This window comes from Macaca thibetana, chromosome 1 (genome assembly GCF_024542745.1).
Source record: "Macaca thibetana thibetana isolate TM-01 chromosome 1, ASM2454274v1, whole genome shotgun sequence".
Lineage (NCBI taxonomy): Eukaryota > Metazoa > Chordata > Mammalia > Primates > Cercopithecidae > Macaca > Macaca thibetana.
The window spans coordinates 62,922,982-62,932,418 of record NC_065578.1 but is presented as its reverse complement, the minus strand read 5'-3'; positions in this window follow the sequence as shown (position 1 = coordinate 62,932,418).

The window sequence follows — 9,437 nt, the reverse complement described above, 5'->3', positions numbered from 1 at the left end:
GAGCCAGACTCCGTCTCAAAAAAAAAAAAAAAAAAAAAAAAAAAATCCCAATGTCTAGTGTCTAAATCATAGCCATTTACTATTTCTCATGCATCTAGGAGCTGGCTGAGCAACCGTGCTGATCCAGGATGGCCTCAAAGTATGCAGCTGAGCTTGTTATGTGACTGCCCACAGCTGGAAGGTCTGCTGGAGTTGGCTGATCTAGGATGGTCTCTGCTGGGAATATGCATCTCTGCTTCATGTCATGTCTCATCTTCCAGCAGGCTAGTTCGGGATTGTTCTCCTAATGAAGGCAGAGGGGCAAAAGAGAATGGAAATGTTCAAGAACTCTCGATCTTAGAATTGACCAAGACGGCCAGGTGCGGTGGTTCACACCTGTAATCCCAGCACTTTGGGAGGCTGAGGCGGGTGGATCATGAGATCAGGAGTTCAGATCAGGAGTTCAAGAGGGTGAAACCCCGTCTTCACTAAAAGTACAAAAATTAGCCGGGCGCGGTGGCAGGCTATAATCCCAGCTACTTGGGAGACTAAGGCAGGAGAATCACTTGAACCTGAGGGATGGAGGTTGCAGTGAGCCGAGATCACGCCACTGCACTCCAGCCTGGGTGACAGAATGAGACTCCAACTCAAAAAAAAGAACCAACCAAGAGGTCTTGGTTCAAGACCTTAGACTTGGAACTGACATACCATTACCTCTGCCACATTCGACTGGCTAAAAGTAAGTCACAAGACAGCCCAGATTCAAGGGGTAGGGAAATAGACTCCATTTCTTAATGGAGTTGCTGGCAAAGTCACAGTGCAAAGTGCTTGAAGAATTGCAGCCATTTTTTTGCAATCAATCTGACACGGAAACCCATCCCAGTCCCAAAAATAGATGAAAGGCAGTGGCATTTCCCAATATTCTGGACTATGCCTACTTCCCTACCAAAAACCCTTTACTCACTACTGCCATTTCTCTGCCCCGATCTGTCTGTCTTACTAACACTAGACTGGGGAGGGGGAGATATAATGACTCTAGAATTGGGCAGACAAAAGAATGTGTCTGACTTCTTTTTTAGAGGTACTAAAATTCAGACTCTTTGCCCACTGACTTCATCGCTGTAGTTTTTATAACTATGAAAGTTTCATTAGCAAGTATACTTAAACTTTCTCAGTGAGCCATCCCAGCCAGGCCATACTTGTATGAGAATGCTGTCAAATTCCAGGAAACAGATGTTCATCTAATAAGATGAATTTTTACTAATACTTCCACCCCACTGTTAATACTATGTTTGTGATTTGAATTTAAGACACTAAACTTCTGCAATTTATTTCCTACAATGTGGCTGAGATCATAGGCTTCCCAGAGGTACACCTTTGAAATCCCCTACATGATACTACTGGCATGATATTTGACATTTTCATGCCAAGAAGTGACTGTTACAATGTATTGGAAAGAGCAATGGGCTTGGAATCAGAAGACTTGGCTGGTGCTGAAGTCAATAGAGCATAGTGGTCAGGCATACGCTCTGATGTCCCATTGCCTGGATTTGAATTCTGGCTCTGTCTTATGCATTATATAGCCTTGGGCAGGTTACTTAGCCTCTCCGTTTCTCAATTCCCCCATCTATTAAATGGGGACAAAAAAAAACTACCAACCTCACAGGGATAACATAATTCAAATTAAAATGCTGAGAACAATGCACGCAGGAGTACATACCACCAGAGCATTGTCTATAGTTATTGGCTTAACTCTTGCTGCCTGGATATCATCTGTAAAGTGGGAGCAATATTCCTTGTCAAACCTACAGCACTAACTTTACTGGATCCTTCAACTTCAGACCTCAGGTGGGCTTTCCTGTCCCTAAAATCATCTTGGAAACAAGCCTTGGTTCAGGCTGACCCATAAGGATAGGGCATTTGGAAGGAGAGAGTGGGATCCAGTCATTCCTCTACTAGTTTTCTTCTATTTCCTTGCCTGTATCATTAATTCCATGCTAGCATACTCTTCTGTGTTCCTGCTGGGTGCTATGCTCAGCTAATCTGCACTGCTCTCAGGAAGCCAGTAGAAATACACGAACAGATTCCTTCTCACTTCCTGCCCCTTCTCTGTTTCATCAGCCATCATCTGGAAAGGCAGGACACTTACTGTAGATGACCTGTGGCCACTCTACCCTTGAAGATGCAAGAAGTCAGCTTGTTGTGTATGGCTTCCCTGCCCTTGGCGTCATTCCCTTCCAAGACTGCTCCTTTGTGTAACCCTGAGCCTGGGGAGACTGAAGAGTGCACAACCTCCCCAAGAGCTGAAAAATAATTTCTGTGCTATCTGAAAGGCAAAACATGGAGGGGCAAATGTGCCTTCAAAACACAGCAATGTGCACTTTCATTTGGGGACTGCTTCTTGGGTACTTTTACCAAGTCCTGGCAACCCTCATTAATTGATATTTCCTCAAAGTACATGTTCTTCTCCATTTCTGCTACTCATAGCTTAGTTCTGGTCTCACCCTGATTCACCTGGAACATGGCAATGGTTTCCTCCCTGCTTCATCTTCTCCTTTGATGCCAGAGAAAATTTGCTAATCAGCCATTTTTCAGTAGTTGTCCAGTACCTACAGGATAGTCAAAACCTTGCATGTGTGATCTCTTACAGGTCACCTGTGGCTTTCCTCCATCCCCATGATATGCCACTTCCTCATAAACAAGTCTCATTGCAACCAAATTGAACCCTTACCCATGCCCTTGACCCAAAATGCCCTTTCCCATGAAATGTCTCTTCCTTACTTCTATTCTTGCAAGCTTATCCTTTGAATGGCATCCTGAATGTCACCTCCTTCAGGAAGTCCCCCTAGAGCTCCCAAGGAAGGTTTGCTCTTGGACTTCACAACACTAAGTACCTACCTCCACTGGCAAACTTACCATATTTTGGTGTGGTTTTGTGTTTACATAGGCAATCCAGGTCTTAGTCCCATAGAGCTGGATAAGGTCCATTGAATCCCTATTCTATACTTTGTGAAAGTCTAAAGCCTTTCCCATGGCTTCTGTGAATTCCTTAGGGTCTATATTTTCCTGGTTTCCTGTCTTCAGCTCCTGCTTCTATGCCTACTTCCTCTAGTCTGCACAATGTTGACCCTGGTCACACCCAGGTCATTGGATAGGGGTGTGTAGACTGTGCCTTGCTCAAGGGCACCAAGCTAAGGGGGCAAGACATTCTGAAAAACCAGTCTGTGCCCTGCTCACCTTCTGCATCCATCCAGAATGGGGTCCTTTTTACTAATTTGCGCAAATGTACAGCATGGGCTAGCAGTGGTGCTGCGCCCTGCCCACATTTCCCTATACAAAACCTTCCTTATACCAAGTTTTTGTAGTACAGAAGGCTACCAAAATCCTGGGGCTGGGGGAGTTGCAGTGATGTTTCTGTTCTTAAATTTTTTTTCTTTTTTCTCTTTCAGAAAATTTGTATAAATTTTTTTTTTTTTTTTTTTTTTTTTGAGACGGAGTCTCGCTCTGTCGCCCAGGCTGGAGTGCAGTGGCCGGATCTCAGCTCACTGCAAGCTCCGCCTCCCGGGTTTACGCCATTCTCCTGCCTCAGCCTCCCGAGTAGCTGGGACTACAGGCGCCCGCCACCTCGCCCGGCTAGTTTTTTTGTATTTTTTAGTAGAGACGGGGTTTCACCATGTTAGCCAGGATGGTCTCGATCTCCTGACCTTGTGATCCGCCCGTCTCGGCCTCCCAAAGTGCTGGGATTACAGGCTTGAGCCACCGCGCCCGGCCTAAATTTGTATAAATTTAAGGGATAAATTTTAGGAGTAATTAAGCATATTTTTTTTTTACCTAGCTATATTGCATAGAGGGGAAGGAAGGGCTTTTAGTGTATCCATCACCCAAATGATGTACATTGTACCCATTAAGTAATTTCCTATCATTCCTCCCTCCAACCACCCCCTCCTTGACTTTTCCAAGTCTCCATTTCCTATCATTCCACACTCTATGTTCATGTGTACACATTATTTACCTCCCACTTATAAGTGAGAATATGTGGTATTTCTCTGTTTCTGAATTGTTTCACCTAAAATAATAGCCTCCAGTTCCATCCATGTTGCTGCAAAAGACAGGATTTCATTCTTTATGACTGAATAGTATTCCATTGTGTATGTGTACCACATGTTCTTTATCCAGTCATCTGTTGATGGACACTTAAGTTGATTCCTAAGTTGATTTATCTTGGCTACTATGAATAGTGATGAGATAAACATATGAGTGCGGGTATCTTTTTGGTATATATCTTTTCCTTTGGGTAGACACTCAGTAGTGAGATTGCTGGTTCAAATGGTAATTCTATTTTTTGGTTCTTTAAGAAATTTCCATACTGTTTTCCATAGAGGTCATACTAATTTACATTCTCACCAACAGTGTTTAAGTGTTCCCTTTTCTCTGCATACTCACCAACATCTGTTATTTTTTGACTTTTTAATAATAGACAGTCTAACTGGTGTTACAATGACATCTCAATGTAGTTTTAATTTGCATTTCTCTGATGATTGGTGATATTGAGCTTTTTTTTTTCATATGCTTCTTGGCCATTTGTATGTCTTCTTTTGAAAAATGTCTATTCATGTCCTTTGCCCACTTTTTAATACAATCATTTGCTTTTCTATTGTTGAGTTGTTTGAGTTCGTTGTAAATTCTGGATATTAGTTCCCTGTCAGATGCATAGTTGGCAAATATTTTCTGCCAATATGCAAGTTATCTGTTTGCTCTGTTGATTATTTCTTTTGCTGTACAGAACTTTCTCACTTTAATTAAATCCCATTTGTCTATTTTTGGTTTCGTTACTTGTGTTTTTGAGGTCTTAGTCATAAATTCTTTGCCTAGATCAACGTCCATAAGAGTTTTCCCTGGGTTTTCTTCTAGTATTTTTATAGTTTCAGGTCTGACATTTGAATCTTTAGTCCATTTTGAGTTGACTTCTGTGTACAGTGAGAGATATGAGTCCAGTTCCATTATTCTGCATATGGCAATCCAATTCTCCCAACACCATCTATTGAAAAGGGTATTCTTTCCTTAGTGGATGTTCTTGTCAGCCTTGTTAAAGACCAATTGACTGCAGATATGTGGCTTAATTTCTGCATTGTCTACTCTGTTCCATTGACCTATGTGTCTATTCTTATACCAGTACCATGCTGTTTTGGTTACTATAGCCTTATAATATAATTTGAAGTCTGATAATGTGATGCATTTAGCATTGTCCTTTTTGCTTAGGATTGCTTTGGCTATTCAGGCTGTTTTTTGGTTCTATATGAATTTGAGAATTGCTTTTTCTAATTCTGTGAAAAATAACATTGATAGTTTGATAGGAATTGCATTGAATCTGTGGATTACTTTAGGTAGTGGGGTCATTTTTAACAATATTGATTCTTCTGATCAATGAGCATGGGATATTTTTTCCATTTGTTTGTGTCATCTGCAATTTTTTTCATCAGTGTTTTGTAGTTTTCATAATAGAGATCTTTCACCTCCTTGGTTAGACACATTCCCAGGTATCAAATATTTTTTAGTCTCCTCTTCATCAGGGAAATTTTTAGTGCCATTTAGTCCTTCAAATCTCAAACTGTACACCAGGTTACTGGTGCCTTTCATCCCTCCTGTCTTTACTCTACTCCTTTTCTCTTCCCTTCCCTTCCCTCCCTCTCTCCCTCCTCCCCCTCCCCTGTCCCCTTCCTCCTCCTCCTTTTCTTCTTTTCCTTCTTCTTCTTCTCTTTCTCTTCTTCTTCTTGTTCCTCCTCCTCCCCTTCTTCCTCTTCCTCTTTTTCCTGAAACCTCATAAACCAGTTTCTGCTAGCTTCTGCAGCTTCCTCAGTTTTTTCACTGTTCATAGAATGAAAGAGAGTTAGGACTTTGCTCTGGATTAGGCTTTAGCTTGAGGGATGGTTGTGGCTGGTTGTTCTATCCAGACCACTTAAACTTTCTCCATATCAGTAATAAGGCTGTTCTGCTTTCTTATCATTTGTGTGTTCCTTGGAGTCAAACTTTTTTCTTCAAGAACTTTTTCTTTGCATCCACAATGTCACTATTGAGCACAAGAGGCCTAGCTTTTGACCTATCTCAGCTTTCAACATGCCTTCCTCATTAAATTTAATTATTTATAGTTTTTTTAAGTGAGAGACTTGTGATTCTTCCTATCACTTGAACTCTTGGAGACCACTGTAGGACTATTAATTGACCTAATTTTAGTATTGCTGTTTCTCAGGGAATAGGGAACCCCAAGGAGAGGGAGAAATATGGGAGAATAGTGGGTCTTTGGAGCAGTCAGAACACACACATTTGGCCAGGTGGACTGGCTCACACCCATAATCCCACACTTCCATCAATCATCCTCCCCACAGGAAGACCAAATTTAATATCTACACAAAAAACACCATCAGAAGAACTGAAAATCAAGTGAGCAATCACAGTACCTAATTTTACCTATAGATTCCAGAAAAAGATAATGAAGAGGGCAGGAAAGACAATCTTGAATTGCCAACACCACCCCTCCTCAATCCTCCAGCAGTGGCTGCGGGGCATGGAAAGAGAATCTGTGCACTTGAGGGAGGGAGAGCACAGTGATTGTGGAACTTTGCATTGGAACTCAGTGCTGCCAACACTGGGCAGAACAACATCCATGGAGGAAGCATGTAGGCAAGTTCTAGCCAGAGGGAAATCATACATCCAGAAATGGGAACTTGAGTTTCAGCATGCCTTAACCACCACAGGCTAAAGTGCTCTGGGGTTCTAAATAAATTTGAAAGGCAGTCTAGGCCACAAAGACTGCAACTCCTGGGCAAGTCCTAATGCTGTGCTGGGGTCAGAGCCAGTGGAGTTGGGGGTATGCAACCTAATGAGACACAAGCCAAAGCAGCTAAGAGAGTGCTTGCACCACCCTTCTCCAATCACAGGCAGCATAGCTTGTAGCTCTGAAAAAGACCCCTCCTTCCACTTGAGGAGAGGAGAAGGAAGATTAAAGAGGACTTTGTCTTGCAATTTGGGTACCAGGTTGACAACAGTAAGAGTCCTGAGACTCTGTCCTGAGACTCTTACTGAGTCCAGGCAGAGTCCTGAGACTCCCATTCCAGAATCTATCTCCTGGGCAACCTAGACACACCCTGGACCAGAAGGGAACCCCGTGCCTTGAAGGGAAGGACTCAGTCCTGGCAGGATTCATCACCTGCTGACTAAAGAGCTCTTAAGCCCTTAACAAACAGCAGTGATACCAAAGTAGTACAACACGCGCATTGGGTGAGACTCTGAGACACGGTAGTTTCAGGTGTGACCCAGCACATTCACAGCTGTGGTGACTATGAAGAGGGACTCCTGCTTGAGAAAAGCAGACAGAAGAGTAAAGCGGACTTTTTCTCGCAGCTTAAACACCTGCTCAGCCATAGTGGAGTAGAGCACCAAGCAGGCTCTTGGGATCCCCCGCTCTGGGCCTTGGCTTTGGATGGAATTTCTGGACCTGCCCTGGGGCAGAGGGGAGCCCACTTCTCTGAAGGGTGAGTCCCAGGCCTGGCAGCATTCACCACAAGCTGACTGGAGCGCCCTGGGGCCTTCAGTGAACACTGGCAGTAGCCTGATAGTACTTCCCACTAGCCTGTGATGATGATGGACACAGGCAGAGACTCTTCTGCCTGGGAAAAGGGAAGGGAAGAGTGGAAGGACTTTGTCTTGTGGCTTGGGTGCCAGCTCAGCTGCAGTAGAATAAAGGTAGTTTTTAGCTCCACTCTTTGGCTCCTGGATGGCATCTCTGGACCTGCCTGGGGCCTAGGGGAACTTGTTGCCCTGTAGGGAAGGACACAAGCCTGACTTGCTTTGCTATCTGCTGATTATAGAGCCCTAGGTCCTTGAGAGAACATAGGCGGTAGCCAGGTAGTTTTACAGTGGGCCTTCAGTGAGACACAGTACCACGCTAGCTTCAGGCCTGAACCAGTGCAGTCCCAGTGGTAATGGCCACAGAGGTGCTTGTGTCATCCCTTCCCCAGCTCCAGAGAGCTTAGCACAGACAGAGAGACTTTGTTTGTTTGACAAAAGTAAGGGAAGAGAAGAGTCTCTGCCTGGTAATCCAGAGAATTCTTTCAGACCTTATTCAAGACCTCCAAGGTGGTACCTCTACAAGTCTTCAAGAAACACAGTGTTACTGGGCTTGGGGTGCCCCCTAATGCAGGTAAAGCTGCAGTGGCCAAAAACTCAAATCACAACACCCAAGTGCCCTTGTGTACCTGGAAAACCTTCCCAAAAGAACAGGTATAAACAAGCCCAGACTGTGAAGACTACCACAGATACTTAACTCTTCCATGCCCAGACACTGAAGAACATCCACGAGCATCAGGGCCATACAGGAAAACATGACCTCAACAAACGAACTAAATAAGGCACCAGGGGCCAATTCCAGAAAGAGAGAATTCACTGTTTTGAGGAAACTCAGAGAAATCCAAGATAACACAGAGAAAGAATTCAGGCTCCTATCAGATACATTTAACAAAGAAATTAAAACAAAAAGAATCAAACAGAAATTCTGGAGTTAAAAAAATGCAGTCAACATACTGAAGAATGCATCAGGGTCTCTTAATAGCAGAATTAATCAAGCAGAAAAAAGAATTAGGATGAAGGATACAAAGTATTGATCCTGGGTGTGTCTGTGAGGGTGTTGCCAAAGGAGATTAACATTTGAGTCAGTGGACTGGGAGAGGCAGAGCCACCCTCAATCTGGGTGGGCAACATGTCAAAACCCCGTCTCTACCAAAAATACAAAAAAGGAAAAATTAGTTAAGCATGGTGGCATGCACCTGTAGTCCTAACTAATCAGGAGGCTGAGGTGGGAGGATAGTTTGAGCCCGAGAGGTTGAGGCTGCAGTGAACCAAGATCAAGCCACTGCCTTCCAGCCTGGGCACGACAGACTAAGACTCTGCCTTAAAAAAAAAGAAAGAAAGAAAGAAAGAAAGAAAGAAAGAAAGAAAGAAAGAAAGAAAGAAAGAAAGAAAGAAAGAAAGAAAGAAAAAAGAAAGAAAAGAAAAGAAAAGAAAGAAAAACTTCAAATAAGCAATCTAATGATGCATCTTAAAGAACTAGAAAAGCAAGAGCAAACCAAACCCAAAGTTAGTAGAAGAAAAGAAATAATAAAAATCAAAGCAGGGCCAGGCACAGTGGCTCATGCCTGTAATTCCAGCACTTTGGGAGGCCAAGGTGGGCAGATCACAAGGTCAAGAGATCGAGACCATCCTGGCCAATGTGGTGAAACCCCATCTCTACTAAAAATACAAAAATTAGCTGGACGTGGTGGCACACGCCTGTAGTCCCAGCTACTGAGGAGGCTGAGGCAGGAGAATTGCTTGAACCTGGGAGGCGGAGGTTGCAGTGAGCCGAGATCACACCACTGCACTCCAGTCCGGGCAACAGAGCGCGTCTCCAACTCAAAACAAAAAAT